This window comes from Contarinia nasturtii, unplaced genomic scaffold, assembly GCF_009176525.2.
Source record: "Contarinia nasturtii isolate CC-2019 unplaced genomic scaffold, AAFC_CNas_1.1 Cnas_scaffold_928, whole genome shotgun sequence".
In the NCBI taxonomy this organism is placed as follows: Eukaryota; Metazoa; Arthropoda; class Insecta; order Diptera; family Cecidomyiidae; genus Contarinia; species Contarinia nasturtii.
The window spans coordinates 3730921-3745731 of record NW_022198275.1 but is presented as its reverse complement, the minus strand read 5'-3'; the positions used below and the strand labels follow the sequence as shown (position 1 = coordinate 3745731).

General features: G+C 31.8%; 1 protein-coding gene and 1 long non-coding RNA gene across 3 annotated transcripts in view; one reads left to right on the top strand and one right to left on the bottom strand.

Moving 5' to 3' along the window:
• Positions 1 to 3468: 3468 nt before the first annotated feature.
• Positions 3469 to 14811, top strand: part of LOC116342777 (protein CREBRF homolog) — a 30544-nt gene continuing 19201 nt past the window's right edge. Inside the window, exons 1-2 of one of the 2 annotated variants that reach the window (XM_031770517.1) lie at positions 3469 to 4706; positions 4902 to 6072. The gene's annotated coding sequence lies outside the window, so the exon portion shown is untranslated. The remainder of the gene's footprint in view (positions 4707 to 4901; positions 6073 to 14811) is intronic. The other variant, XM_031770516.1, reaches the window with a different exon arrangement.
• LOC116342778 lies at positions 11119 to 12241 on the bottom strand. The gene is made up of 3 exons (XR_004201274.1): positions 11755 to 12241; positions 11571 to 11691; positions 11119 to 11499 (listed from the first exon to the last, which is right to left on the bottom strand). It is a non-coding gene; the product is annotated as an uncharacterized LOC116342778 (long non-coding RNA).

The following is a 14811-nucleotide window of genomic DNA, read 5'->3' as shown; positions in this document are numbered from 1 at the left end:
TGATTTACAAAAAAAATCACAAAATTCTGAAAAAAGACTTCAATAAATTATATGTATTATGTTTAAATGTCAAACAATTCTTCACTAATGTTTATACATTGATTGTAAAGAAAATGAAACACAAACAGTTCGAATTTTGTATGATTTTCATTTTTGAAAAAAAAAAAAAACGAAAGCGATTTTTGTTTTCAACCAAGTGGGAAATTGTAATTTTTAATTCGAACTTTTATTTTGTTAAAAAGCTATTGGAACGAATTGAAAGACGCACCTTCCTTCCTTCATATTATACACTCACACAAACCCACTCACATATGCGACATAACTAATCATATGTTCTTTTTTTTCTCTTTCGTTTCGTCTTGTTTCCTTTGTTTTTTTTTTTTTTTTTTTTTGTAAGACAAATACAAATGAAAGTAAATTTATCATTTTAAGTTAATTTATTCCTAATTGGTAACATTTAGATGCAAAATGATCCATACGTCCAAAGGACAGAAAAAATGAAGAAGTAGAAATCAGGTCAATCGTGAAAAATAAAAGGTCAATCGATACGAAAACCACAAACATACCCTAATACTAATCGAAAACAAAACCAGTTCTTATTCTTTGAAAAACGAATATATTCAACTTTGATTGAGAAAATCCATAAGTTTCAATCTTTCTTTTTTTTGTAAAAAAAGAGATGAAATTTCGAATTGAATGAATGTTATGAACATTTGGAAGCATATACTAATCTACCATGAGAAAACGGATTACAAAAATAAAACAACAAAAAACCAACAAGAATAGAACCATTTTACACATGTCAATTTTCAAATCTATGCATTTGAAAATGAAAATAACAAATCTAAACGAATATAGAAAAAAAAAAACAAAAAAAAAATGATTTAGCAAAATATTCTGAATATAAAACAATATTTTGATTATGTCTTGATGTGAAACTACTATCAACATATATATATAAATATATGTATTAATATCTAAACAAAATTTTAATAATGACAAAAAGACGAGAAAAAACGATAAAAAAAAACTTTAAAAGATACAAACACAAAATATTTACTAAAATTTAAAGCATTTTTAAGAGTTATACATCAAATAAACAACATCAAAGAAACAAAATGAAGATGGAGGAGAATAAAAGAAAAACACACACACACATGTATGAGTGAAGAATTTCGACGCAAAAAAGAAAAATGCAAAATGAGAAATTAATAAGAACACGGATCGAAGTCAAATGATATCCTTAGAATTATAATGGACAGTTTTCCGACGAAAGTGGCGAGAGATGATAGATTAACGTAAGAAAAAAAAACCGAACGAAAGTTGATAGAGAAAAGAATGAGATAGAATGAAACGACAACAACAAAAAATGAAAACGATTATTGGAAACAACAAAAAAAAAACATAAATAATAACAAATTTAGTGCAAGCAAGCTATTTATAAATTATTATATTAAAAATGAAATTGTATGTAAAAAATGCAAAAAAATACAAAAAAGGAAAAATAATCTACAAAAATTTTGTGGTCTTATTCATTTTGTTCAATTATTCAATTATTTCACCGTGTGAAACACACGTTTTTAGGTAAATTCGGTAGCTTTCGATAAAAATGCGCTTTACGTGCACACAATTTCACAATATATACCATATTTTATTCATTTTTTTTGGTTAGCTTCTACAGGCTTCACTTTTGTCACGTGGCCGAACCAAAATCTACACTCATACATTGAAAAGAATTTCTTCATCGTTTTTGTGCTATTTGATATTTGAACCATGCGGTTTTCATATTGAACACAAAATGAATGTGAATTTCATGATTTCTTGTAATATTATCTAGAGACAGTTGACGTCAGTGCAATAATTGCGATGATTAATACGTTTGTTTGTCAGCGAAGAGTAAGTAATGCGAAACAAAGGATCGAATTAGCGGGAAAACGTTAGCTAGACAGAGAAAGAGAGAAAGAGAGCGCGCGAGTGAAAAAAAGATATTTTATAGAGCTACAGGGTGTGCAACAGGCACTAGCGAACATTTCGCAATTCAACGTGTCATTGCCAAAGAAAGTTCACTGATTCATCAATTTGAATTCATTGTCATATCTCGACTGCTCTTACTTCAGATTAAAAATAAACGTCCAGAAATGAAAAATACAATAAAATCAAAAAAAAAAAAATGAATCATCTAATATAATATGTGACTAGCAATGTTTCTATAAAAAAATAAATCAATGGCTATTAATCACCCCGTACATGCAATCGCCCAATACATTTACAGTAAAACACGTGCAAACACTATATGGTACATTTCCTTGTACAACTACAAAGAAACGGCGCAGTAAATGAAATGTTTTTGTTTTGTTCTGAGTGTTCGAAATGCTTTCGAGTGTTCCTTGCGAGCAAGAGATATCGCGCGTCGCGCGCTTACGCCACAGGCAAATCCAAATGGAAATTGGCATCAACACAATGCATATAGATATAAGCATATATTGTGTGTATACATGTATTTGTTTGTATGTATTACATATATATCAACATCAGTTGTGAATACAATTAAATGATTGTTTACACGCTTTCTTTCGAACAGTTCGGAGTTCGTATTATTATTTTTTTCATCTTCTGTTTGTATTGTGCTCGGTTTCGCTTCGTTCGAGTACAGTCATTTGGTTTTTATTGATATACACATTAGCTTCGGGTTAGCGCGCGAACTTGACCGAAGCGACAACATTCGAATCGTATTGTACTGTGCGCGCATGTACAAGAGTTGAAGTCAAACAAGCCAGTATAACAAAAACAAACACGCATTCGATGAAACTGATCAGAGAATAAATAACAACACAGCTGAAAGTACATACGGAGCGATTTTTGCACTACATCGGTGCAAATGAATATAAAAAAATTGTCTATTTGCGATAGCGCGAATAAATATTTCAAGTGATTATAATATTAAATAGAGACAAAAGTGGAACGAACAAAAAATTCCCCCAAAAAATTAATTGATAACAGAAAAAAAATATATTTGAAGTCAGAAACAAGTGAACAGTGAGAGAATAAAAAAAAAGTTCGATTCAAAAATCAATGTGATTGAAATATAAGAGTTTTGCTTAAATTATGAAAGCACATGTTCTTTGTTTGAAAAAATTTCACAAAAATTTGTTGTTGAATCGAAATTTTATCAGTTGAATTATTTTTTTGTTGTTGTTTTTGTGCATATTTTTTGTTCGTACTGATAAACGTCAGTTGAACTGTTTTCGTAAGTTTTGTTAACAGAGTTAAATATCAGTTGATAATAATTTTTGTGTTATCACGATCAGTCATCATCGAAAACAACACACATTCAAAACATTTTAGAAGAAAAACATTTCGAAACTGTGCAAAAACAAAATCGGACACAGTCTCAAATGAATGAAACTGAAATAACAGTTTTTTTTGTTTCGATGCGATTGAAGTGAATGTGAATAAGAAAAAATAATAATAATAAAAGAACAAGAGTTCAAGCGAGTGACATTAAATTGAATGAATTGCAATTTGTAAGTGAAAAAAATCGCGCGAAATTCAGTTTGCACACAGCATCGCAAGAAGACATAACCAATAATAATAAAAATAATAATAAAACAGAGTGTGTTTATATTTGACATTTTTGTTTGTTTATTTGTGATCATTGCAAGCAAGTTGAACTGTTGAATTTTAATGTGCATGAACAGAATCAACAAATACAACGAAGAAAAAAGAGTGAGCGGATGGACAAGCGACAACTTTGCATATCGTATTTGTTGAATAACAAAATACCAAAAAATTATAATATTCTATAGAGTTGAGGAACAATCTACCAGAACCAATTTAATGTATTTCTATAGTTTCACACATTTCAATTTGTGTTCGTAAGAATTCAACTATTAGGAAAAAAAAACTTGTATTTTTTTTCGGTGTTCGGACAGAAAAGAATGAAAACGGCAAATATACAATAGAGTGAATGCAAAGACAAAGCAGAACAATCAAATTCATATACTAGTAAAGTGATATAATAGATTTCGGTGGACAAGATTCGTTTGTGTTCGTATTATTCGTTCGTTCGGACAGTCAGCCACTCAATTTGATGTGAATGTAAAAATTGAAGCTTGACTTATAAATCATATAACCATATAAAATACCCATAAAATATTACAGTACATGACTATTTTTATTTTCCTTTTTGCCATTAAAACCACACACATACATTTTCATAGAATAGTATCTACGATATTCTATGCATTATCGCTCGACGTGTCTCGTTGTATATGAAAAAGATATTTGTTAGAGTAAATCATCTGATTCGCGAAAATAAATATAACGCGCGCAACACAACGAATTAAAACGAATCAAGAATAAGAAGAAGAAGAAAAAGTATCATAAAAAGCGACTCCACATTTCTAAAATCAAAACAAAGCATTTCAGATCAAAACCTAAGCAACAAAGAAACGATAGACCACGCTATCGTTAGAAGAGTTTGCACACTCACTAAACACACAAAATAAATATACAAATACATAGATAGACTCACACACAAAGAATTGATGGAATCATCTCTTGCGCTGATGTCATTGTGTTGGTAGAACTTGTTCGCATATATGAAATATTGTGCGCGAGAAGGAGACGAAACAACCCGAATGAGCTAATGTGACGATATTCACTGTAGTGCATTGTGTCATCATCGTCAACATCAATAAAAAACAGTTGAGTTTTGTTTTGTATACTCTCTTCTACTGATTAAATAGAACATTATATGTACATGCGTCCATACACACAAAAGTCAATGCTATTAATTCACAAAACGTCGTATTTGTGAGAAATAAAGCAGTGAATTTTGTGTTTGGATCAACATCGTTTGTAAGTGCAAAATCTAAAGATTCTCTTTTTCTTCTCAAAAGGAAAAGGACGACCGAACATTTTGAGCGTGCAGCCATTGTTCACCATTTGGAAACCAGTTAAATACAATATTTCCCTTGAGCAACCCGAATTCAAAGTCAAACACAAGGAGAATTTCATTATTCAAACAACGACACTCGTGTATATATCGGGGTATTTTATGAACTATATATATATAGCATTTGAATTCACAGTGGTACTTGTTCGACGCATGCGCACCGATTCACAAATAAACCAAAAATTTTATACAAAACAACATCAACGCATCGCGTCTGCAACAGACGTTGCTGCTGCTGCTGCTGCTGTTTGTTTTAGATGGAAAGGAATGAAAATCACCCCACATGTTCTCATTCACAAAAATAAGAGTTTAAAAACATTGGAACGCGATTTTGTGCGATAAACGAGCGCAACAACAAAAATACTCACACGCACTTATACACACAGGCACACGTGCACCGTTTCAGTTTGCAGAAAAACCGAAAAACAACAAGCAAGTTAACGCATAGCGTGGAAAATACTCGGTGCAACGACAGCAGTTGTTGTTTACGACAATCGCATTATATTGGTGGAAAGAAAATACCATCGCTTAGAACCCCGTCGACGAGCGATTGAGTTACATGCCAAGTTAGCACCACACCATTACGTGGTTAGCTCGCGGTACAGTCGTACACGGAAAATTACACACAGCGCAAACAATTTCAAGATTTTTGTTTTATTTATTTATTTTTTGGCCATCGATAGAGCGAGAGACAGACTCAAATATAGAGGAAGACATATACTTAATAAACAATAAATAGAAATATAAATCGGAAAATTTTTCTGTGACAACACGAGTGTTGAATCGGTGCCAGTTGTTGATCTATTTTATTTTCATATTGCGAAAAATTTTGCGATAAAGTTCGTGTTTATAAACATTGAGATAAAGAAAATAAGACGATTATTTTTTTTTTTTTTGGCTGCAATAGTTAGAGTGAAAGTGATTTTTGGTGAAACAAAAAGCAAAGGCACGTAATTTAACACATTCAAATAAAACTGATTGTTGCGGAAATTTACTGAGAGCAAGTCATTTCGGCCAACACACGGTAAACACCGTCTACCACCCGTTCTTATGCAAAAAACACATTTTTGATTTCATTTTCTCCTCTGAAGCTATGCTGTTGAATTGTTAACGAGGTAAGTTGAAATTGACATTTTTTTTTCTTTGAATTAATTTCATCGATTTCTTTTTTGTTTGACGGAACAATTTTAATTAATTCTAAGAAATTAGGGATATACAGTTTATTACAGTTAAAAAATATTTGTATTTGAGTTTCATTGAATCAGATAAATAGATTAAAAGATATAAGTGTGGTTTCAAATTGGCCAGCAGACATAGAAATTAGTTGTCCACGCCAATTCATGTGTGCGTGAAAACATTAAATATTGAAATTATCACAAAAAAAAATCGTCCAAAAATCGTCGCTGCTGAAGGTGAATAGTTTTTCCGAATGAAAAAAAATACATACATATTTCATGTGATTTGCATAAGATAATCATTTTGTGCCGCGTACCTTCTTATAATAATGTGGCAGTATTTTTCACTTAACCATTTTAACGACGTGTACTTTATGAGATGTAAACAATCGATTACGGCGAAAAGGTTTTAGCCATCAACCATCGTAAACTCTCAATGGTTTCCATTTTTTTTTCGTCGTGTCTGTCGACGATAAAGCCTGCGCTGCTTAATGGTTAGTTATGGGTCGCTGCAAGTTACCTTAATGAAACTCATTTCAATAGAACTAGTTTAATGATACGAAGTCGCACACCGTGGGACGAATATACGCACACCAGAAAAATTGGGGTGACGAAACAATAGTGTCCGTATTTTCATCTTAAATTCCGCTAAACCAAAAACTCCGACGATCTATTCCACCGAAATATATTTCAAATGCTAGTTATTAATAATTGCATGAGTTTCAAGATTTAGTTGATTTTCACAGATTGAACGAAAGAAATAGAAAAAGAAGAATTTGAATCTATATGGTCTAATTCACGTGATTTGAAAGTAGATGGTAGGTAGTACGGAAGAGACACGTGTTAATTTTCATATATTCCACCAGTTTTTTTGCATTCATCTGTTCTAGGAAAGAGAGCACGCACGACAAAACCTGCGTGCTTCATACAAGAGCAACAAGCAAAATAAAATAACAAAACAAAAAAAAATAACCAACTCGAAAAGCAAAAAAAAAAAAAAAATTGAAAAACAGAAGGTACAAATACACAATAGAGATGTACAAACGTACATTTGCACGTAAGATAAACAATTCGCGAAGGGAACGGAAACTTGTTTGTTATTCACTGTTCACTGCAACAATTTGAACAAAAGCAACCACCTTTGCTGGCAGTATTTTAAACGAAAACGAAATGAAGAAAAAATAACACGAACAAAATTTATGCAATACGTGTATTTTGTTTTCTTTTCACCGCGCTTATTGTTTTCAATAGCTCTATTATATCAGAGCCGGTTTGAGCGCAGAACGAGTGAACAAGAGAGAAAGATCATTTCTAAAGAAGAAGTAAAAAATCCATGGGGACGCTATAAGGGATAAAAACTAAGAATAAGAATAAAAAAAACAATGTGATTTCAATGTGAATGGTACTTTTTTTCTCTCTTCTCTCGCTTGATTTCGTTCAATTGGCCCAGTGTACGAATCAGAATAATAGAATAAGGCATTTTCGTCCCTATTGAACAATAGATTCAAACGGAAACAAAGGCCAAACCGGGTCAATGGATATGGCAAAAGTGAAAGAGACTAACTAGAATTTCAAAAATATTCCCATTGAGTTCCAATTGAAGGAATCCAGTATCGAGATGGGAAAGTAGTTGGATTCTGATTCACGTGAAAATCATTTCGAAATGCGTGACAGAGAGCGACAAAAGGAAATCTATAGTGTTTTTGTGTGTATCACAATACAATGTGCGATTTTTTGCGGTGCCTTTTGTGTTTTTTCATTCTTTATTTGTTGCATTCGTTTCGTTCTGATCTACGAAAATATAAAAGAATATATATCGCGGTGATGCATTGTTCTCATCCCTTCTTTAATGGCCCATTCGCTGATCAGAACAAATCAATATGAATAAGAACAATAAAGTTGTAATTTTGTTTTCGACGATTGTAATAAAAGACAAGTTTTAACTGTAAATTGTGGATTATCTTATATACATTTTGTAGTGTACTTTAGCAAAGAAAACGATGATTTTTATTCGCTCGAACGACGAGCATTGCTAACTTGGGCAAAAAAAGCGAGAACAAATAAATAGTATATTTGATCGTAAAAAATTGCAGCACATACAAAGGACATGAAATTCAAAAAGATGGGTTCTTATTCGTAAAACGCTTTCTTTCATATAGATTTGATTGTTATTACGCGATTATTAAAATGAAAATGAAATTTAGTGCCATGGGCACCGCGTTTTCGGAGGGTTATAAAATGGCATAATAAAGAAAAAAAAAATTATATATATTCAAAAATGTCCACAAATAGAATAGATTTCAATGATTTTTTTTCTTCACTTCCTGCCCCGATTCCGTAAATAGCAAAGGGAAACGATGATTCAATTCAATAACGGTGAATTTATACTAATAGTAATGAGCAAAGATCGTTGAATGACTTTGAAAATGAGCACATAAAATGATAATAAAATGTTGTTTTAAGGGCAAGTTTTATTTCTTATTTTGCACTTTTGTTGCATTTGAAATGCTCATAAAAAAACTGAACACATTTGCGAACGGATGTTGCTATCATAAAATTCAATAGATTTTGCACAACTGACTGATTCCAAGGGGTTTTTATAACTAACCAAACTATTTCTAGCAGTTAGTCATCTGTAAAAACCGATTGCATTTTTCTCATCAAGCAAAATTCGATTACTCATTATAAATTCGCAGATTTTTCATCGATTTTCTCGCGTGTTTCAATTCGATTTGCTTTGAAATGATTTTGAAATCAATTCAAAATGCATGTCAAATCATATTAGATTGTTCACCATCTTACTTGAATTCAAATCAAAAAATTTTTTTTTTATTCAATTCAACTTCATAGTCTCGTTACTATTATTAGTATATTTGTGATAATAATAATGTCATATCACATTTTAAAAAAAAAGTACTTAAAAATAGAAATTGTCTGACGAAAAAAGTAGTATATTTTCTTACAGCTGTGTATGCACAACATATGATTAAGTTGTATTCCAATAGTTTTTAAGTGTGACTGTCGCCAGCTACGTCACAATGGGACGGAAAACATATGATAATCAAACAGGTCGCCTTGAAAGACAACCGATCATAGCCACTCACATACAAACATCCATACATATAGGCCAGATCGCATACATCAACACAAATTAGCGCAATTTAAATGCAAACGTTCGAATTTTGTAATTGAGAATTTTAGTAACGACATGGGAAATGATTTGTTTTTTGTTTTGTTTTGTTTTTATTGTATGTGATATGAAATCAAAAGAAGTTTCACGTATTTTCATCAAATACACATTGATTTTTGTATGCGTATGTGACATGGGTACATTATCACGACCTCGGTAGTCGTCATACTCTCAAATAAAAAGCGACTTGTTTCATGTGCTCGTCTCTTTTGCGTATGCACCATACTAAATCAAAAACTCAGTCGATTAGTTCGATTATCAATTTATTTTTTTATTGATTTGTATGTGTTGTACCGATGTGATTTCAAGTGCTTGCCGAACCAACTTTAGAACAACATTTAATGAACTGGAACACATTCAATTTATTCGATTCGTATTATAAATTCCAATGAAATCAAATAAAATTAAAAATTAATATTCATACGAGATAGCATGGCATATAGCCACAGTTACAACCAAAACGGCACAGACATAGAAACATTTTGTTTTATTGTCAACTGAATATGCCCATGCGGTATGGCACTTTTATATTTAGATTATCGCTGCTAAATTATTCACTCAAAAAATATAGTAATTGAATTTTATTCGTCGGCTTCGATAAGGTTGTAATAAAAAGAAATATTTGCTTGATCGCCTTTATGACATCGACGGTTTCAATACATATTCAATATATATCATTTCCGCTAGTGTTGCTTCATTTAAATTGATTTAATATTATGTAAAAAAAATATCCATTTTTGAAGTCAAACAGACATGAAACGGCTGTATTTTTTTCTTTTTTCGCTTGGCATAACGGAAACATTTGTTGGATGTAAAAACCATCAATTTATTCAAAAATTATTTACGATTGACTGTAAATGAAAAACACCCAATTTTTTTTTTCTTTTTCAACATAAAATAGTTTCCCCTTCAAACTAAGTGAAAAATGTTGCTACATCTTTCTTCTTCAATCCATATTTGAACAATGATCAAGTAAACATCAAACCAATGTTTTCCGTCCGAATGTTCTCACTCGAAGATTGAACCGAATACAACAGAATAATAAATTGAAACACATGTTCGACTATACATAAAAAACAGCTGACGATGTAGTTAAAAACAAACGTACAATGTGCATAATCATCTCTTTACATGCAAGAGTTGTTGTGATTTATCGGTGTGATAAATGTGTGATCATGACTTCTATGAAAAAGAGTGAAACAATACTGTCAAATATTTAAAAAAAAAACACTTCAATCGATGCCTTTGTGCTTTGTCACTTTTGTGATGACACTATGCCCATATGATTAAAAGAGAACACATTTTGGCAAAATGTAAAGTAATAAAAAAATGTCGGGTCTCTTGACAGCCAATCGTCACACTTAATGTCAACAAAAAGTGGGACCGCGAGCACATTTTTCACAGAAAAATCAAATATGTTTTAAAAGCCTACGGCCAACGGATGGGAACGGCCAAAGGAATGAGAGGGAGAGATGCACAGAGGAACAGTAAAAACAAATAACGATAGCTCATAAATCGTTGTGTGGCAAACCGAAAATAAAAAAGGCCATACACCATACGAAGAAGAAAAAAAAACGCTTAATTAGTTCGGCTACATTTTGCACTCGATTGAATAGAGCAATAAACTCTTGACTGATTGACATATAGCATCTGTATATAAAGAGAAAAATGATTGTATATATAGATGAATAAAACGGAAAATGAAAATAAGAGTTGAGTCGTACTTAAAATGACATCAGAATTGGGCAGATGAATTGAAATTGGAATGAAAACCAGAAAAAAAAACTCCATTCGAATTCGAAGTCAATTAAGAGTTGTGTTTTATTTGATTATTGATTGGAATCCACTTTATCGTTTCACAATATATTTCGACTATTTTTCATCATTTTTTTCTGGTTCAAAAAGCTGTTTGTTGGGTGTTCACAGTTCAGTTTCGGCAAGAGTGTGTGCGAAAGGAATTTTAATTTTTAAAATTTCTGCATTTACAAATTCACATGTGGTGAATTGAAATCGTGTCTTAAACATTGAAAATTTTAACTTATCAATATTAGCAGATGTTCCAAAAATTAATACGTACAAAGTTCAACAAGAATATACTGCAAGTTCATTTCACGTGATATTTACGATTGTTGTTGATTTTTTTTTAACCAAGGATCAGCCCATAAAATAAAATGGAACTAAAAGAAAAAAGATGTTTTTTTTTTTTCAAGAGAACGAAATTAAATGCTTTTTTTTGCATATTTATTACCTCAACCGATGGGTTTATTGCATCTCATTTAACGCGTTTTGTTATGAGAATGTGGAGAGGAATCATTGACTTATGGCGATACACACATATGTGCGGATAATAGTATTGTTGATGATTAATGCTAGAAAGGTTGAATATAAAATAAACTAAAACGAAAAAAAAAACTTATTTTTTTTTCTCTCACCTGCATATCAAAATATTCTCTTTTCAAATGAGAAAATGGTCAAATTTTTCTACACAAAACACTTGGTTGAAAAAAAGGCATATGATACAAATGAAATTTCACATTCAAAGCGATGAATATTCAAGATAAGTTGAGCACTTAACAAATTAAAATTGTCTGTCTCATTTAAAAATTATACAAACGCACACTAAAAAGAATTGTTAATGTTTCAAAGTAAACTGTATTGAATGTAATCTTTTTGATGACAGGGTATGAATGGGATCAAAGTATAAAATCAGCAAAAATGCCATGAAACAATGATAGTTGTGGCATTTCAAACGATGATTGTTGTGACACCCTGTACATGAGAAATGTTGACTCAATCATCTATGATTTATAAAATGGTCATAGAGACAAAACGGGCTCGAATGACGGTGATGATGAGAGACAAAGGCCCAAAAAGTGAAGAGAATAAAAATTGATACTAGAAAATATGCAAATTTGAAACATGCGCGTGTTCGTTGCTTTAATCTCAAAACGTTTAAATAATAAAAAAAAATCGTTTGAACCAAAAGCAGAATATATGTACTAAAAACCGTTTTAAATATTGGTTAGATGAGCTGTTTGGTTGTGTGTATTTGTTCGTGACAAATGGTGTGTGTGGTCATTAGAACAATAATATGGAATTCATGTATATGGGTTTTCGTGTGTCATTCGTTCGAGTTCAGTTCATTTGCATATTGTATCGCATTGTATACTGTAAACAACAGCAATGATTTATTTAAATTAAACAATCGTCCACCACATGCAATACAAATTCTGATGATCATTATTAATACGCGATTATTGTGTGCCGCTAAAGGTATTCATGAAACTGAACACACATCCAATTAAATGATTCACAATGTATATACACACAGAGAGATAGAGAGAAACGTTCGCATATGTTCGCATACATAGATATCGCACTTACACATAGCCGTTCAATTAAAAATTTGTATAATCTGAATACATGTTTATGAGCTGTCACTGGCGCGCTTGGGTCAAACGAGATTACAATCGTATATAATGAAATTTATAAAATGTTTTCATCATCACCTGCTTTTGTTTTGGTTCCAGCTGAACCAAATTTGTTGTTTGCCACAGACATGCGAACATTTAAAATAGTCAATGTATGGTCATTTTATTTCCGTAATTTGTTCAATGCGATGAGCAGAAGGTTGGCCCTTTTAATTAAAATCCATATAAATCCATGACTCCAATCATATCGACATTTTATAACATTTTTTTTTTTCGGTTCACGATTGAAAAATGCTAATTAGTATTTATTAAAAATTAAATCAATGGCTTGATTTAAAATTGCCCACGAATTCTTCGAAATGTCATTAGTTCAAATCGAATGCTATATTACCTATTTTAGACTTTGCGTTTGATAAATTGCATTTCGATAGAGAGGAGGCAACACAATCGGAATGAAATCGTCTGATGTACGTGTGTAATTTTTATAAGCTCTCCCGGATAGACTTGATAAATGGAACCACAGATAATCACACATGCTAGAAAGCAAATTCAACCGATTTACACTAAACGAACAAACGAAATAAAAAAAATGAATACGAATGAGTCAGGCAAAGATCAAAATATTCTTGAAAGGACACATCCAAATGGTTTTGACGATGCAATAATAATAACATCGGAAATTGCCACAAGCGCATGCACTGAGAAGCTGCTATTGTTTACTTTTAATGTCGGCTCGTGTTCACGAAACTTTTTTCTCCTCATTTCTCTCTGCACCGTCCCATCTCTCTCTCTCTCTCGGCGATTCTATCGAGAATAGAGGCGCTCGTGCAAGAAAAATTTATGCAATTTGCAGACGCATCTAATCGCAATACAAACACATCGTATATAACATTGTTTATTCGCGAATGTGTGTCGCTTTTATTTTCGTTGATTTAATATGAGCAATTGACACAATGTGCTGCATTAAATAAACAAACAAATCAAATAATCGTAATAAATAGTAACTGATCATATGATTGTACTGAAAACATGTTCTTACTAACACAGATTGTTGTTTTGTATTCTTTTTTTATCCTATGCACAATCAAATAAACGAACCCAAATCAATCGATTCATTGTATTTGTACCGTGAATTGCATCAGACGTAGTTACGTTGATTATCGTTGTCATTTTGTTTTCTTTTTCCGTCGTTGCATTACTGATAGAACTTTGGGTCGATGCATTGTGGCACACAAAACACGGTTTGTGTATGTATGGAACATTTGGGCGGTGTTCTGGTTTAACAATGATAAATCAAACACGAGCTAAATGGCACACAGATTGTGTGGGAGCAATAAGACACGTGTATGATAATGGTTATTTTTAGATGTTTAACCAATTCGATTATTTATATTATTTGCGATACAGAAAATCAAAGTTTTCTGATTCGTTTTATACATGCAACGATCTCTCATGTCATTTTAAATTGTCACACGCCATTCACATGCAAATCATTCGTTCGTCATTCTGACGCTTTCATTCTTAATTCGTATCTTTCCTCTATTTTGATATTCATCAATTCGTATTAAAACAAGAAAAGTATGTTATCAAAATAACATGACAAAATTAGACGAACATTTGAAATTCGTAATGTTTTGATTTTGCGGAAGCAAATGCGTGTCATTTTATTTAAAATCGGTTCGATTTCATTCAGGCCGTGTGTGATTTGCGCCGAATCAAAATCTGGCCCGAACACAAGACGAACAATTTAAATATAGGTAGCAGTACTAATAATTTGCGCCAAATAAAATCCGAATCTACGTTCCCATTCGTTGTCGTCGTCATAGTACGACAAATATTCACAAAGAACGCGATTATAAATGTTTTGTTTGATTTCACATTTTCTATCTCTCTTATTCACATTGTTTCTGTTTGCGCTCTGTCATCATGAGTAGTTTTTATATATATTTTATTCTTTCTTCATTTGTTGCGTTGAGAATTATCACATGTACTTTGCGTTAAAAATATGCGAAAGTGAAAATTGGGTCAATTGCTGCCTTTTTTAACCGTCTTAATCTT